Source organism: Balaenoptera borealis, assembly GCF_965194805.1.
Source record: "Balaenoptera borealis genome assembly, chromosome: X".
NCBI classification, from domain to species: Eukaryota; Metazoa; Chordata; class Mammalia; order Artiodactyla; family Balaenopteridae; genus Balaenoptera; species Balaenoptera borealis.
The window spans coordinates 99055779-99073696 of NC_138881.1; the positions used below are offsets into that span (position 1 = coordinate 99055779).

General features: G+C 39.5%; 1 protein-coding gene and 1 pseudogene across 7 annotated transcripts in view; both read right to left on the bottom strand.

The window, feature by feature from the left end:
• Positions 1-17918, bottom strand: part of KLHL13 (kelch like family member 13) — a 386710-nt gene that overhangs the window by 201941 nt on the left and 166851 nt on the right. The window lies entirely within an intron of this gene.
• LOC309620755 (small ribosomal subunit protein uS10 pseudogene) lies at positions 14548-17133 on the bottom strand (annotated as a pseudogene). The gene has a single exon. The product of its transcript is annotated as a small ribosomal subunit protein uS10 pseudogene (transcript).

Sequence of the window (17918 nt, forward strand, 5' to 3'; positions counted from 1 at the left end):
TCCCACATGACCATTATTATTCGTTTCTTATATATCCTTCCAGAGTTCATGATTTTTTTATTCAAGAACTAAAACAGCAAAACCATATTTGTATGTGTTTTAAAGTAATAAATGGCAAAAAAAAAGGGTAGGATATAATGGTATTTGTTAAAAGAGAACTCATTCTGCACAGGATGGTTGCCATTCTCTTCGCCATCAATTTTTGCCTGGGTTTTATCAACTAAGTTAATTGAAGAAGTATTTGTGGAGTCTCCTCTCAAGCACAATTCTAGGTGCTGGCTCTATATGTAGCCCCGGTAAGAACAGCATCAATATACTATGGTGAAACCAAAAGTAGGTTTTAATGGATGACTCTAATTTCTCAATAAAACAATAATTTTTATAAATGTAGTAGCCTCTAACCAAGAAATCCAAAATTTTCTACTGAACATGTTAAAGGAAATTGAATATTTAGAAAGCAACTGATCAAAACATAAACAGCTGGAAAGAGCAAACATGAAGTCAAAGAAAAGAAAAACACAAGAAACTTGAGAAAACAGCTTTAGGAATGTCCATAGTTACTAGTTTTCAACCACCAGGAACATGTCCAACCAAAACTAAGATTTAAATGCCTTCAGGGAAAAAGGAGTTTCAACACTTAGCAGCTTCATTACTAAGAAAGTATCTGACCTAAATTCACAGGAGAACCACTCATATTTTAAGTTACCTCATAGTAATCTATTTCTCAAGCTTATAAATATATTGGTGATGTGATGGACTCGAAAGCATTTTAAAACAAAGACCACACACGGAACTTTAATATTAACTTGTACTGAGATAACAAACTAACTAACTAAAAACTAAATAATGTATGTCCCATGAGAAGTCACAACCCAAAGCTACAACACAGCATTATGCTGCATAAAAAGCCAGAAGGCAGGCTTGGTCAACCATGAGATCACCACTTGCATTTTTATGTATCCCCCTCCCAGTATTTGAAAGAACTTTCATAACTAAAATCAGTTCAAACAAATATGTCCACAACGTCCTTTAATAGCCTTCAGGGTTTAACATTTTATTCTCAAGTGAATACTTTTCCACACATCATTATGATTACAGTCAGTTTTGATGTTGAAAGCAAACAGGTCTTGAAAGCAGATGTTTTCAAAATGTAGTTAATATATAAAGTTTCTCAGGTCTGCAACTTTTTTTCTATTATCCTTATAATAGAACTAGGTGGGGGACTTCCCTGGTGGCGCAGTGGTTAAGAATCCGCCTGCCAATGCAGGGGACACAGGTTCAAGCCCTGGCCCGGGAAGATCCCACATGCCGCGGAGCAACTAAGCCCGTGCGCCACAACTACTGAGTCTGCGCTCTAGACCCCGTGAGCCACAACTACTGACCCCGCATACCAGAACTACTGAAGCCCACATGCCTAGAGCCCGCGCTCCGCAACAAGAGAAGCCACCACAATGAGAAGCCCACGCACCGCAATCAAGAGTAGCCCCCGCTCGCCGCAACTAGAGAAAGCCCGCACGCAGCAACAAAGACCCAATGCAGCCAAAAATAAATAAATAAATTTTAAAAAAAGAACTAGGTGGGAGGAAAGGGTAGAGATGTTATTAATGGATTAGTTTGCAAGAAAACATGACATAAGCAAATGATGCCCTTCAATGGAGTGAAATTCATGCAACTTCATATTGGACAACTGTGTTAGGGTTCTCCAGAGAGACAGAACCAATAAGATATAAATATACATATATATATACATATATACACACATACAACATATAAGTTTATATATACATATTATATATAAGATTATATATTATATATATAAATTAGATATATTATATATGTAAGAGAGAGAGAGAGAGGTTGATTGATTAAGGAATTGATTCACACAGTTGTGGAGGCACACAGGCTAGAGACCCAAGGAAGAGTTGATGTTGAAGTTCAAGTCAATCTCCTGGCAGAATTCCTCCTTCCTGGAAGGAGGTCAAAATTTGTCCTATTAAGGCCTTCAAATGATTGGATGAGGCCCACCCACATTACTGAGAGTAACATGCTTTACTCAAAGTCTAATCATTTAAATATTAATCTCATCTCCAAAATGTCTCGTGAGCAATATCTAGATTAATACTTGACCAAATATCTGGGTATCTAGGCCTAGCCAAGACGATACATAAAACTGACTATCACAACAATGAATCCTCAACAAATATTTCTTGAGCAGTACAGATGTTCCTTGAAAACGGTCATAAAATGAATTTTTATAGATAGAAGCCCCATGAGACTTCTCAAACTAACGCTACTTTTAATCTGCAGCTCAGCCCTGCTAGTCCCTGAGGCATTCCAAAAGGGCAATAACCCAATAAACAGTCACACTCAGCCAGCAAAGGCTCGAGACCTAGAGGACTGGTAGTTGAGAGAAGTCTTGCTCTTCTTAAACCGGCAGACCAGAAGTGAAGCCTGCACATGTTCGCATTAGTTCTCCTTCTAATCCCCAGTGGGTTTGCTCAGTCTAGAAAAGTAGCCTCCTGCCTTGGATTCTTTTTTTTTTTAATGTTAAGTCAAGGTTTTTGTTTTTTATTTTTAATTTTTATTTATTTATTTGGCTGCACTGGGTCTTAGCTGCGGCACGCGGGATCTTTCATTGCGGCATGCAGGATCTTTAGTTGCATCTTGTGAACTCCCAGTTGTGGCATGTGGGATCTCATTCCCTGACCAGGGATGGAACCCAGGCCCCCTGCAATGGGAGTGCAGAGTCTTAGCCACTGGACCACCAGGGAAGTCCCCTGCCTTGGATTCTTGCTTTGTACTCCAGTTCCTCAATTTGAGGCTCAATGCCTGCCCTGACCTCAACTTACTTGACCGGAGACCAAATGTTCTCAGTACCCCATGAACTGGGGCTGCTTCAACAAACCAAGAGCAACTATCTGCCTGATTCCAAACAGCAGCACATGGATGTTCTTCAGCGCTCGGGTTTGCTGTGTCCCTCTGAACACTTAATTTGGGTTCTGAACCCAATTCCAATGTGTGTTTCTGTGTTTGTGTGGCAGTGGTGGTGGGGGGGGGGGTGGTTATCCCTCAAAGCAGCAAGCAATTCTCCAGACACCAGCTGGCTGTCCTACAATTCAACTCAATTCTGACACTATCCACCCAGAGATAGCATCAGATTCTGAAAGTTAAGGGCTCAGTCCCACAAAACTGCCCCCTCCCCCAGCTTCAGGTTATCACCTGTGCTTCTGACTAACCAGCTGTAGAGTGTAGGTTCCAACAACCTTCTCCTTGGGATCAGTTAATTTAATAGAGTGGCTCACAGAACTTGGGAGAAACATGTTACTAGATTTTACTAGATTACCAGTTTATGATAAAAGAATATAACTCAGGAACAGCCAGATGGAAGAGATGCACAGGGAAAGGTATGGGGAAAGGGCAAGGAGCTTCCATGCCCTCTCCAGGCTGCCACTCTCCCCAAATCTCCCATGTTTACCAACCCAGAAACTTTATGAACTCTGGCCTTCTAGGTTTTTCTGGATGCTTCATTACATGTGCATGAATGATTAAATCATTGGCCAATGACCACTGATTCAACCTCCAGGCCCTCTCCCCGCGCTGGACATCAAGGGGTGGGGCTGAAAGTTCCAACCCTTTAATCACATGGTTGGTTCTCCTGGCAACCTACTCCCATCCTCAGACATGGTCCAAAAGTCACTTCATTGACATAACAAAAGACACCTTTATTGCTCTCCTCCCAGAAAATTCCAAGGGTTTTATCAGCTCTGTTCCAGAAATGGGAATGAAGACCAAATATATATTTCTTGTTAGAAATCACAATATCACAACACTATTTGGAATGCTTTCTCCCCCAGAACTCATTCCGTTTCAATTTCCATGTCCTTGGGAGCCATTATACAGACTGTTAAATTCTCCTGTCCTTCCTCAGTTTCCACCGATGCTCCACTAGCCTGTGCCTGCTTGCACAGTTTATGGCAGCAGAAGAAAAGGAAAAAAAGTAAAAGTGAATCCTATCCATTCTGCAAGATCAAATTCCTGAATATCATATTTTCAAAGAACTGAGTATATCAGATTTGAGTGTGGATTCAGCTACATCTTGTAGAACAAAAGTATGAAAAGTATGCACTATAAACAAGAATACAATCATAATATTTCTGCTAATAAGTCTCAGTTATTTTGACCCTACTGCAAAGGTACTTTCTTTGCATGAGAATCACATATTTTAAAATTATGATCTTAATAGCAAAATGAGCTAAAAAATATTTTTAAGTTTTAAGAAAAACTGATCATGAAATTATTTTTTAAATATCTGTAAAGCATATTAAACCAGGTTGTCTAAGAGCGCCTCGCCTGTAAATCAAACACCTCTGAAAGATACCTTTTTTTCCCCACTGATGTATATTTTTAAAAATACTAGAAGACAGTTTTAACATTAACTTGTATTTATATTACTAGATACCTACCAGTCATTCCTTGCTTTGTGTGTCTGTGTGTGTGTGTGTTCCCTCAGGGCAGCAAGACATGTCACATAATTTTTATTAGTTAGCACTCCCCCACCCTGGGCTACCATGATTGACTTATCCAGACAGGATTCAAATTTGAGCAAGCATTAGGAACCCACTGGGCAGGAAAATGGGATCAAGAAAGACATACTCTCACCAGAGGCAATAGGAAACTCCAGGCCCAAAATGGTGAGCTGAGCCAGAAAGGATGTCAGTCAGCCATAAACCAAATGCCAAAGGAAAACTTAGGGAAAAGATCAAATCCTGAAGGGGTCAGAGATGGGAATGATCAAAATCAGAGTACAGAGCCAAAGGAGAGAAACAGGGAAACAAGATCAAATCAGGAATAATTAGGGGCAAGAGAAGCCACATCAATTGACTAGAATTGCCCGCTAGCTATTGGGGCCGGCTTCAGAAAGGCCCACAAAGGTGTGTTGAAAAGAAGGGCAGGTAAGTCAGCCCAATGTAAAGAGTCAGGAGTGAGGTGGATTAATATTTCCTATGGTACCTTTCACAAAGTAAATTCTCAGTTAATATTAACTGAGCTAGTCAAGCAATAATTAGGTACACACAATCCTGGTGGTCAGAAAGTTAATGTGGCATATTAGCATGCACAAGAATAAAATAGACCAAAGTTTAAAGCACACCATTGGTAAGCCGTGGGACTTTTTTTATGACAGTAAAACAAGAACTGCTTCAGAGTCTGACAGCCTAAGACCAGATTTGAAGAGGTACATGGAAGAAGGAAAGAAAGAGAAGCTCGTACTTATTGAATACCAATGCCCTTGTGTACTTTGCTTACATCAATTGTCCAAGGGCTATGAGGTATTCACGATTTTACAGATGACGAATCTGGAGGAAAGTTAAGTACCTTTCCTAAGGTCATGCAGTCAGAATTCAAATGCAGATCTGATTCCAGTATCCATGCTCTTTTGGAATATTCCACCCTCCACCTTATGAACCAGGTTGGGAAGGAGCACAGACTAGTCAATGGAAAATGGGAGAGAGCAGCACCCTGTCAAGAGAAGGACAAGAGGGATCTCTGGAGGAGAGGGACTGTCACTTCCTGAAAAGATACTGCAATTTAACTCTACTCCTTGTGACTTTGCTTGGTTGACTTGCAGTAGCCAAGCCATGATCCAGGTAGCAATAACTACTATTTACTGAAAATTTACTCTGTACTCACACCCTATGCTAGATACATATATTAAGCATTATCATTTCCAAAGCATTTTCATAGTCCTTGTTTCATCTGGCCAAGACAAGGACTCAGATACATGGAAGAAAGCCAGATTTCAGAAATGGGAAACAAGTTAGGGCAACAATGATAGCCTCATACTGAAAACTAGATGGCTAGGCTGGTACTGCCTGGCTTCCTCCTGTCTAAAATCAGCATTGGTCCAGGGACTCAGGCGGGATTGAATCTGCAGGTGGGAGGCCAAGTAACCCCTGACTTGGAGGAAGAAAAGCAACAAGGCTATGAAATAGGCAGCACCTGATGGCGATTTCACTCAAAACTATCAGGCAGCTCTATCCGAAGAAAACAAAAACACTAATTAGAAAAGATACATGCACCCCTATGTTCATAGCAGCTTTATTTACAATTGCCAAGATGTGGAAGCAACCTAAGTGCCCATCAATAGATGGATGGATAAAGAATATGTAGTATATATGCAATGGAATATTACTCAGTCATATGAAACAATGAAATCTTGCCATTTGCGACAACATGGATGGACCTAGTGGGTAATATGCTAAGTGAAATAAGTCAGACAGAGAGAGACAAATACCATATGATTTTGCTTATATGTGGAATCCAAAAAGCAAAACAAATGAACAAACATAAGACAGAAACAGAATTACAGATACAGAGAACAAACAGGTGACTGCCAGAGGGGAGGGTGTGGGAGGAGGAAAGAAATAGGTGAGTGAGATTAAGAGGTACTACTGAACAGCCTCAAGGTATCGAATCCTAGCTCTGCCACATTCCAGCTGTGCCATCTTGGGCAAGTATCTTCACTTCTCTGAGCTTCAGTTTCTTTCACAGGTTAAATGGGGATAATAAGAGTAGCTACCACATTCACATGGGGTTGTTGTGAAGATTCAGTGACAGCATGTAGAAAAACCCTTTACAAGTGCTTAACACACAATAAGCGCAACGTAAATGACAGCTTTTAAAATTTTATCTGTATTCACATTCACCCAGCTACCGATTCATTCTCCGCACTGTAGCCAAAGTGGCATTTTCCGAAATAAATATATGATCACACCCTCACCACCACCATATACAAGGACTCACAGAACTTTCTAATGGATTGCCATTGCCCTTAGGATAACGTCAAAACTCCCTAACATAGACTAGAAAAAGTAGTGTGTGAACTTCTGCAGCATGAAGCCAGAACTGTTTCCCGCTATACTCTCTAGAAACTTCCTGCTACCTCACTGGCCTTCTCTTAGTCCCTTTCACTCAACCTGCTCCCTCCCACCCCAGGGCCATGTTCTACCTGCTCAAACCTTACTTCCCCGAAGAACATTCTCCTGACTGGTCAAAGATTTATGAATACTCTCAAATTGTCACACACCTCTCCTGTATTGCATATATCACAGTGGCTGTTTTTATTTCTTTGTGTGATTATAGGCTTAGTGTCTGCGTCCCCTACCTGACTATGAGCTCTGTAACATTAAGGAACTTGTTTTTGATCACTGCTACCTGAGCAGCAGGTAGTATGTATCTGGCACATAATAAGTACTCAACAAATTGCTAGACTCAATGAATGAAAGACTGACTAAACCTAACTTGCTGTGTAGAAGGATCAAATGGAAGGAAAAAGAAATTGAAAGTTGAAACCATAAGATTGAAGATCAGATTGTAAAATGGTCTGGGTCTTGAAACAGTTATGAGGCTGTGGAAGCAAAAGCTCTTAGACCAAAATCATGTTTAAAGGAAAATAAGACAGAAAAAGATGGAGTTTAGGCTAATGGAAAAAGCAGGAAGGAAGGGGGAGGACGTTGAATCCACTGAATCAAGACAAGACAATTAAACAGGATTTTTTAAAGTTGGGGGGGTATGTGTGTACACATGCACACTTTATAGTCTTCTCACTTTCCAGGTTTTAAATAAAACACTGCCAAGTTTTTTTTGATAGGAAAAGAAAAATCTGGAAAAAAAGGAGAGTTCCTGAGTTTGGGATTGACATGTACACACTGCTACATTTAAAATGGATAACCAACAAGGACCTACTGTACAGCATAGGGAACTATATCCAATATCTTGTAATAACCTATAAAGAAAAGAACCTGAAAAAAAAAATATATATATATAAACTGAATCACTTTGCTGTACACCTGAAACTATCACAACATTGTTAATCAACTATGCTCCAAAATAAAATAGAAAGTTTAAAAGAAAGGAGAGTTCCTGGAGCAGGAGAGATACCAATACCCACCTGGCTTTCTGTACTGCCAGCCTCATTTCCAGGGACTTGATGCCTGTTCCCACTTTTTCCCTTTCTTTGTTTTTCAATAAAACTGCTAGGATGACCCAGCTCTGTACTGGAAGATTTACCTTCAAAATTCTGCAGTTCCAAGTCAAAGCCCTCTCCTCCCCACCCCTAGTGTTCTTGATCTGCCTCATCTATGCTATTTAGATTTGGTCCCTAACTGTCCTGAAAGCAGCTGCCATTTGGCCCTTGCCCAGCATTTCTGTTAGCTTCTCACTAACCACATCACCACCTTTGGTGGGAAGGTTCAGGGCTGCTTCATGGTCTAGCCCAGGGATTTTCAAACCATAGGATGAGACCCAGTAGTGAATTTAGTGGGTCAAGATGAGACTATTTTTTAATGGAATGAAACAGAATGGAAAAATAAATATCAGAGTGCATTGCACATAGTAAGGTGTGTCTTGTAAAACTTTCTAAATTCAATCATGTCTGTATGTATTTGGTTATGATGTAAAATATATATCTTGCCTTGGGTCATGGTTAAAAATGTTTGACAGCTACTGTGATTTAGTGCTGCCTCAGTGTGCTAGGCCGTATAGTGTTCAGTGTATGAATCAGACAAGCAATTTTCCCCCAAGGAGTTTAGTTCAGTGGTTTAGCCTTTATGTAAATAACTCTGATATAAGATAGACAGTAATAAGTGTCATAAGACAGCCATAAATAAAGTTTACAGATAATGATAATAACTTAGCCTCTATAATAATAAAATGCTATTTATAATGTTTATTGAGCACATTTGTGCCAGGCAATGTGCTAAGTACTTTACAGGCATTAGCTCATTCAGTCCTCTTAACAACACTATGAAATAGGCCCCATTCTCACCCTCAGGTTATAGAAGTAAAAATGGAGCCTCAGAGACATTAAGCAACTTGTCCTGGTTCCCACAGTTGGTTACATGGCAGAACCAGGACCGAACACCAGTGTCATTTGAGTTCAACACCCATGTTCTTATGCCACTGCATGCAACCATCTTGATAATCTGACAATTGCCCTTCCCCCATTGTTCTAATAATACCTATTAATAATATTTCTACTTCTACTACCTCTAATAGTACCAATAAAATATTCACGGTAGACCCTTCCGATTATCAGATGGTTACACCTAAGTTTTCAGGCCATGGCAAATTCTCAAAACAAAGTCCCCTCGCTACTCATTAGTTGCAAAATCATTGATCTCTCACCAAAAGAGAACTTCTCTTATCATAAGCCCCCAGTTCTAAAACAAAAACAAAGAAGGAGGGAGGGGATCATTATGTGCTATGTCATTGGTTACCTAACAGAGTTGACTCTTTAGGTCTTTGGGTCCATAAACATGAGTAGGTAGGCATTAATACTTTTCCTTAAGGCAATCAACTAATTCCTGCGTAAGTATTCTTTTACCTCCAGGGAGTTCACTGTAAATGTAAATGGTGTTTAAGCTACTAAATGTTAACATGCTTAGCTCATTAAATCTTCTTAGGAATAATTTGTACCAAGGGAGGGTCTGTTAACATCCATATGCCTACCTCAAATTCTGCCAGGGGTGTATATGGTACCCAAAGAAACACTGGTCAAGCCTTTGCCACGGCACAGCCGGAGTGTGAATGCTGCTACGTGGGGCACCTGCTGCCAGGTCTGGACAGCCAGTCATAGGAGCACTTGAGTGCTGAATTTGAGAGGTCATAGTGGATGGGGCCTCTTGAAAAAAACTGGCTGAGAAAACTGCAAAGAAGAAAAGGGAGGGCTTCCCTGGTGGCACAGTGGTTGAGAGTCTGCCTGCTAATGCAGGGGACACGGGTTCGAGCCCTGGTCTGGGAAGATCCCACATGCCGTGGAGCAACTAGGCCCGTGAGCCACAATTACTGAGCCTGCGCGTCTGGAGCCTGTGCTCCGCAACAAGAGAGGCCGCGATAGTGAGAGGCCCGCGCACCGTGATGAAGAGTGGCCCCCGCTTGCTGCAACTAGAGAAAGCCCTAGCACAGAAACGAGGACCCAACATAGCAGTCAGTCAATCAATAAAATAAATAAATCTTTAAAAAAAAAAAAAAAAGAAAAGGGAAAAGGAGGCATGGACTACCACTTGAATTATCCTTATATGATACTCTTTTTTTCAAAATGCCTCCAGATCACTGTAATTTTTAAATATCAGATACCTTTAAATAAATCTTTAATTACATGCAAATTAGAAAGCATACTCACAACACCTGTGAACCCACTGTCCAGCAAAGAGATGCTGGAAGTCTGGTTTTGGACTGTGCATTTGGGGCAAATCTGTTATTTGGTTTTGGTTTTGATCTAGATCCTTGGAACGCTGAATAGACAATGCCCACAACATCATTTCGGTTTTTCTGTACTTGTGCATGACCAAGGCACAGCATTTGGAATTATTATGAGTGTCAAAATATTGTTTCAAATATAGGTAGGCATTCTAGATGATACATGAACTAAGAATTGCCTTATTATTGCAAGAATAAAATGCTGCACTATAAATAAGAGTTATATAAATGAGCTGTTAAGTTTATATACAAGTACAATGATTATGACAATCAGATAGTTAAGCAGGGAAATAGATTAAGAATATGAATATTAAAGAAGGGTATATTCACTAAATAAGTCTATGAAGAAAATTACATACTTTTTGAGCTAACGAATGTTATAAAAATTAAATAATTCAAGGTCAAGTAGGATAGATTAGATTAGATAATTCTAATATTTTTGAACTATTTAGTATACTTGTATTTCTAACATGAAACAAAATAATCTTCAAGGACTGAATGTAGTTTTCAGGTATCTAATTCCATTTAGACCAGGGGTCCCCAACCCCCAGGCCGCATACTGGTACCGTCCGCGGCCTGTTAGGAGCCAGGCCTGCACAGCAGGAGGTGAGCAGCGGGTGAGCAAGTGAAGCTTCATCTGCCGCTCCCCATCGCTCACATTACCACCTGAACCATCCCCTGGCCCCCCCGCCCCACCCCCCCTGCCCCGTGGAAAAATTGTCTTCGATGAAATCATTCCCTGGTGCCAAAAAGGTTGGGGACTGCAGACTTAGACCATAAGCCTTTGAAGAAAAAGTTCTTTTTGAGAATCTTCTACATCTTGTGAGTTTTTATTAAGAATGGAATATCAGGGAGTTCCCTGGTGGCCTAGTGGTTAGGACGCCATGCTTTCAGTGCGGAGGCCCGGCTTTGATCCCTGGTTGGGGAACCATCCCGCATGCCATGCAATGCGGCCAAAATACAAAAATAAACAAATAAATAAATAGAAATTAAGAAAAAAAAACCAGTTTAAATAAAAAGCTTAAAAAAAAAAAAAAAAAAGAATGGAATATCAACTTTATCACCTCAAAATTTCCCAAGAAAAAACTCCCAAATCATCTACGACAAAGCATCTTCGATTCTCTAGGTAAAAGAGAATATAAAGAGTAAAGAAGAAAATACTAAATAAAATTGAGGCACCCTAAAAATACCTTGTCTTTGCACAGACCTCAGTGAACAGTGAGTATCTATTTAGTTTCACAAATGTGCAGTTCAGGGTCCACAGAAGCAATCTAGCAGTTGACAGGGTTAAAAACAAACTTGTTCCTGTTCTGAATGTAAAAAAAAATTTAATTCTAAAATGTTAACTAATGGAAGTGTAGCAAGAATTGATTTTAAAAATGAAGTTTCAGGTTTGTTCTTATATCTCACAAGTTCATTCTAAAATGGTGATATTAGGTTTGGGCTGAATATTGATGTTACACTAGGCTTTTCAGTATTTTGTATTTGTCAATCTCATTGCTATTTATTGCTTTACCACATATTACTTAGCTTTGCTTATAAACAAACTTTCCGTGGATGATATTAACTAGTCCTCTTGCTTTTTTCCCTCAACATTATCTTTATGAGATTTGTTTTCTTTGCTATATTATACTCCAATCTGTGTGAATGCCTCAATTTATTGATCCATCCTGTCAATGGATATTGAGGTTGTTTCTCATTTTGTTTCTTTACTATTATTGGCAAAGCTTCTCTGAATATTCCTGTGCATGCCTCTTTATGTACATGTGCAAGAATTCTAGAGTGTATTACTAGGAGTTGAACCTCTGGGTCATAGGGGATATGCATCTTTTTTTTTTTTTTTTTTTTTGGCTGCACCACGTAGCTTGCAGGATATTAGTTCCCTGACCAGGGATCGAACCCTGGTCCCCCTCAGTGGAAGCGTGGAGTCCTAACCACCACTGGACCGCCAGGGGATTCCCAGGGGATGTGCATCCTTAGTACATAATGCCAATGTTTTTTTCCAAAGTGGTAGCACTTAATTATACTCCAATCACAGCATCCATATCTATTCTTCCTCTGTAACTCTGTAGCAATCTTGTGATACTACTAAGGCTTACAGAGAGAAACAGCAAGGAATTGTGAAAAGAGAATTATTATGGGTGCCAGAAGATCCTCTACTAATTTCCTTTTAGAAGAGCTGCTAAACGTTTCTGGGTGTCACTTTATTCATGTCTCAAATGAAGTATTTGGACAAGGAGACCTTTGTGAAATTTCTTTCAGCTCTAAAATTCTTTTATCTCCACTTTACAGTTGGGAATACTGAGACAGAATGATAATTTTCTTTGCCTGAAGTCGTATAGCATAACAGTGGGGCTCAAGTTCCTCATGTGTAAAAAGGGGCTAGACTATACAATCTTACATGTCACTGCCTATTTTATGGTCTGGACTGAGAGTCTATGGTTGCAGGGCCAACATTAACCACCATGCATTAATTGAACCATTACTATAAACGTGAATTAAATACATACTATGTGCAAGGCAGGCATCATAGATACCAAGGAGCTAAGGGGACATGCCCTCTGTTTTTGAGGAGCTCAAAAGATAACAGAAGAGACAGACGGGTAAACCAGGACCTATCATGCTATAGTGAGATAAGTGCTGTGATGGAGTTGTGTACCCATCACAGCGGGAGGGGTGGAAGGGGGAACCAGGGAGCACTTGTTGAAGTAAATGAAAGCTCCATGAGAGCCTGGACTTGCACTTTTGCCTGCCTTGTATCTAGTACATACTATTGATATTTTCCCAGTATCTAGCATAGTACCTGGCACAGAATAGTCCCTCAATAAATATTTATGAAATGAATGAAGAATAACAATACCTTATCGTCCTGAAACATTTTTACAAAATGCTGCTGTATACATTATCCTAATTGAGCTTATCAGGTCCTTTTGGTACAATCAAAACAGATGGGGTTGAGAAACAGTCCCTCGAATGGCAAGTATCAGAAGAGATTAAGGAAAACCTGATAAAGTCATTGTTATTTTAGCTATATGAAATCTGACCTTCTTAGCAGGTGTTTCTTACACACGACAGAAGGTTAAATCTGAAATGGATTAAAAAAATCCCTCTCCAATACAGCGTCCTTCATCACACCTTACTTGCCAAAACAACTGTCTCCCATTAAATGCATGAGGCACTCTCTTCCACATTACTGTCCTGCCTGTTTTGCCTGTATATGCTCAAGAAATCAGAAAACAGATGTAGGGCTAATTGCTGTGAAAAATCAATGCCTGTCATTTTCTATTTTTATCATGACAATGAATGCCGGATTGTTGCATCTGAACACAAGAATGGGAATTATTCATGTAGAAGAAATCAAACATGAAACAAAGAGCAGCTCTGTAGGAAGAACGGGGTTGAACATTTCTGAACTAGAACGACTGCCTGAGATAGCCCCTCAATTTTCCATTACTACCTTCTTTTTCTGCAAAGTTGAACTGCTCCCTGGGAGCTTTTTTTTTTTTTTTTTAATTGTTTTTGATCTTAGTATTTACCCAAACAGGGTCTCTGGGAAAGTGTGGAAGCAGTGAGCGTCTGCGGCTTTCCCAATCTAAATAGTTCTCTTTGGTTATCTTGGCTCTTAGCACCTTGTGTTCCTCCCTCCCAACCCTTACTACAGTTCCAGCTCACCCAGGGGTGAGGATCTAAAATCAGCATATGAAGTGAAAAGAGTAGAGTGAAAATTACCATTACCAATCATTTAAATCTCCCAGAAAGTACAATATTGGTGGTTTGCCTACACTCCGTTGTATATGTATAAATAAATGCATTATGTGCATAGGAATATCCTGTATGTAATAGATTATGTAGGCAAAATATACCTCTCAGTACTTTAATTACATAAAAAGGAGAGCATTCAGAATGGAACTCACAGAAGCGCACCAATGCCACGGCTCTGTTTCTTGGCATAATTATTTAATGCTTATCATTCCCACTAGTTTTTAATCTCCATAAATGCAGGGAACCTGCCCAATTTGGATGGCTTCTCTATCCTCTCTCTGTATTTATGCCTAACTCAGTTCTGCTTAATAAATAGATGTCAACTGACTAACTTAAAGGTGAGATGGGAGGACAGAGGCAGGATGAGATTTGGTCCAGAACCAGCCTGCTCTGCCACCATGATGACCTCAACAATGACAATGTGTCCTATCAGCTGTCAGGCCCTCAAGATCACCCTGCTGATCAGCAACTCTCCTGCAAAGCACTGGACCACTCTGCTCCCTTCCTATCTGTCTGGGATGGATGACATTTGAACTCCTAAAAGCCAAATGATAATCAATTTATCCCACAGTTTTACTTCATGAATGTCAATGTTTACTGTTTTTAAAGTAATTACACTTATATGTGCATTTCATTAAAAACAGGTACCACAAAAGAGGATGGGATAATGAGTGAATTTTGTTTTCTTTTTCACACTTTCCTGTACTTTTTAAAGTGTTCTACAATGATTATATCTTGTTTTTAAAATCAGAAAAACATGTTTGAAATATTAAGTATCACATAATCTAATTCCCATTTTAAGCTACTTTAACCTCTTTAGGATTACAAAGACTCATTATTACACAGTTTAGGATTGTGATAAAAGTTGAGAGACACTATTTGAAAAAGTGACTGTGATCATTCCAAATATTTTAAGTGTGAAAGAGTATTATTTGATTGCTTCAAACTTGGTGCCACTCTTAATCAAAGTCAATCTCTTTCAACTGGACAAAATACACTCTCATTGTTTTAATAAAAAGATCACCTCTTGACTTAAGTTTGTCCTGAGTTCCATTCACCACTCTGAGGTAGGTACCATTTCCAGGATGTCATAAATGAGGGGTTTAGTAAGGATCGGGGGGAAAAAAGAGGGAGATGAGCCACACTGCTTAGTTTCCACACATTCAAAGTGTGACTATCACCTTCCCATCACTCACCCCTTAACTTTTAGTACGTTGACATTCTGACATAGATAACTTCCTTGCAGATTTAGCTATCACTTGTATAATCCACACTCTCCAACTGTTCTATATGCAAATATGTACAAGGAGAAATAAGAAAAAGCTGATCCACAAAGGTAAACGGCTGTAGAATGATGGCAGCTTCCTCATCTCCCCTCAGGTCAAGCACTGCTTGATACATACACATTCTTTTACAGATAAGGTTAGTTGCCCCTATATGCCAGATATCCCACTGAATTAGAGGACTACTGTACTTACAAAATAAAGGAATGGAATTCGATCAAATATGATGTCATGGGAAGCACAGTGGACTGACCTGAGTTCTGAGCTCCACTACCAAGTATAACTTTGGGTTAATTGTTCAATTAGAAAGTTGAGCTGGAACTCTATAGGCCATTTGAGTCCTAAAGTTCCATTATTGCAACTTGTAAGCATATCACAGTAACAACTCTGTTTAGTAAATAATTAGTTTTCTTTAGCAGCACTGGGATTTTTGCATGATGCCCATAATTCACATCATTCTGGCATTAGATAATTATTCCTACTATTGAAACATAAGCCTCTTGTAGTCAGTGGCAGATTTGGGATGTAGCTGTATTATCTTCAGCTGTGATCCTCTTAGGGCTACCTAGCTCTACAAGGTCAATTCTCTGACATGGGTCTTGCAAGGTCTACCCAGGTTCTGCCGTAAGCACTCTATAATTTAAGCTGGAAAACCACTACCCGATGTAATAACTCACTATCTAGCACAGACTGAGAGAAACTGCTACTTCATTTAGAATGAAACAAAAAAATTTAAATTGCTATCATATGCCTTTTAACTTGAAAGTATTGGCCAAAATGGTAACACGCAATCTAATTAAACTACTATTTACAGTTTGCAGTAGTAATTTTGGGGCTTCATGGATTCCAAGTGGATCAATCCCAAATCTCTAGCTCTGTGTCCAGCCCAGAACCATCTCCTGAGCTTTAGACCCATATAGTCCAGCTGCTGATTGGATGTCTCTCCCACTTTTCTGCCCACAGACACTTAAAATCAATGTATCCCAAACTGAACTCATCATCTCCTGCTCCTGCATCCCAAATCTGCTGCTCTTTCTTTGTGTAAGATCTAAAGAACAGGACTGCCATTGTCTTGGGGGCTTATGTTTTAAACCTCAGCATGTCAGCTTTGACTGCCCTCTCTCGTGCCTAATCAGTTGCCAAGTCTTGTCAAGTCAAGTCAATCCCACATTCAGCATCTCTCCCATCCATCTTCTCCTCCCCATGTCTACTGCCCTGCCCCCTAGTTTAGACCCTATTCACTCCCAGCTATACTTCAGAAGTGATCTTCTAACTGGTCTCCCTGATTTCAGTCTGTACCCTTTCCCCTTCAAATCCATCACTCACACTGCTACCAGATAAACTGCAAAGACTTAAGATTTATACTCTTCTACCCCCAAACTTTCAGAGGCTCCCTTATGCCTGTTGAATATCGGTTTTCAGACTTAAAAAAAAATCACAACTGATTATCAATTTATTAAAAAGGTTGATTTAAGCATCTGCAATGGCGACTTCAACCTTGACTCTTGGCTCAATACTGATGGAAGTAACCTGTTTAACAACCTCAGAAGGGCTGTGCAAGGTAATGAGTCGCTTGTGGATCCTCATCTGAAATCAATCCCAAGTCTTAGAACCTCTCACCACAAACAGTTTTCCTCGTAGTTATTCTTAGAGTCTTGGTAGGCATCCAAACTAGTCCTTTCACTTTGAGATTCTTATACTTTGTGCCTCTGATCAAGTCAGCACATACCTTCTCCAAAGATTTTGTGTTGCGGCTGGTTAAGGTAATTCTAATTCAGTGAGTCGCCACTTCTGGCGCCAGGGGAGTCTTTCAGGGGTCTTGAAAAGCCATGGCTGCGGCGTGGCTTCCTGACCAGGTGGACCAGGGCTCTGCAGCAGCAGTGACCGCATCTTCCTCGAAGAACCAGATGTTTTAAAATTTTCCAAATCAGATGAGTGCTTTCGTAGACAAAAATCTGACACAGACCCCAATGTATAAAACAGATAAAAATTATATTTTATTAATATGAATTTATTTTCTAAGTTAAAATCATTACATTTATGGATCATAAAGTCAATCAGTGAGGAAAAATGAGGCTCTTCTGATAAACACAAAAATCTAAAATCAAGGGTAAGGGAACCAGATTCTTTTTTTAAAACATTTTTATTGGAGTATAGTTGATTTACAATGTTGTGTTATTTTCAGGTGTACAGCAAAGTGAATCAGTTATACATATACATATATCCACTCCTTTTTAGATTCTTTTCCCATATAGGCCATTACAGAGTATTGAGTAGAGTTCCCTGTGCTATACAGTAGGTCCTTATTAGTTATCTATTTTATATGTAGTAGTGTGTATATGTCAATCCCAATCTTCCAATTTATCCCTCCCCTCTCTTACCCCCTGGTAACCATGGGAACTACATTCTTATACTAGCATTCAACTTATTTGGTTTTTTTTTAGTTTGGTTGTACAGTATTGAGAAAATTCTTACACAGTTAAGTAGCAGCAAATGCTAACAGTTTTAACAGTTCATCTTGCAAGAGATCTTATTTGCACAAGAATGCAAAAGTAGCTTTACTATAAGGTCTGCAACAAAATAAGTCAAGTGGTAGCATAAATTATTTTAATGTTT